General features: G+C 64.9%; 1 protein-coding gene across 1 annotated transcript in view; it reads left to right on the top strand.

Annotated features, from left to right (window-relative positions):
- The window catches only part of LOC104495828 (cytochrome P450 3A29-like), a 12,167-nt gene that overhangs the window by 208 nt on the left and 11,757 nt on the right, over positions 1-202 (top strand). The window lies entirely within an intron of this gene.

Raw genomic sequence — 202 nt, 5'->3', positions numbered from 1 at the left:
CCCCCTGGGTGACCGTTGACCAGGGAGGGGAACCCCGTGCCTGCACTGCGGAGGGGCCGGGGTGGCCACCCTCCCTGCAAAGAGCCCAAGTACAAGAATTAGTGTTAGAAACTCCCGTGCAACCTTCGGGGCTGTGCCGAGGGCCAGTAAAGGGGGGTGCAGGGCTCCCCATGCCCTTCCCGTGCCTGCTGGAAGGGAAAGA

This window comes from Buceros rhinoceros, unplaced genomic scaffold, assembly GCF_000710305.1.
Source record: "Buceros rhinoceros silvestris isolate BGI_N320 unplaced genomic scaffold, ASM71030v1 scaffold4876, whole genome shotgun sequence".
Lineage (NCBI taxonomy): Eukaryota > Metazoa > Chordata > Aves > Bucerotiformes > Bucerotidae > Buceros > Buceros rhinoceros.
Note: the sequence above shows the minus strand (reverse complement) of the source record. Positions and strands in the feature narration are given on the sequence as shown.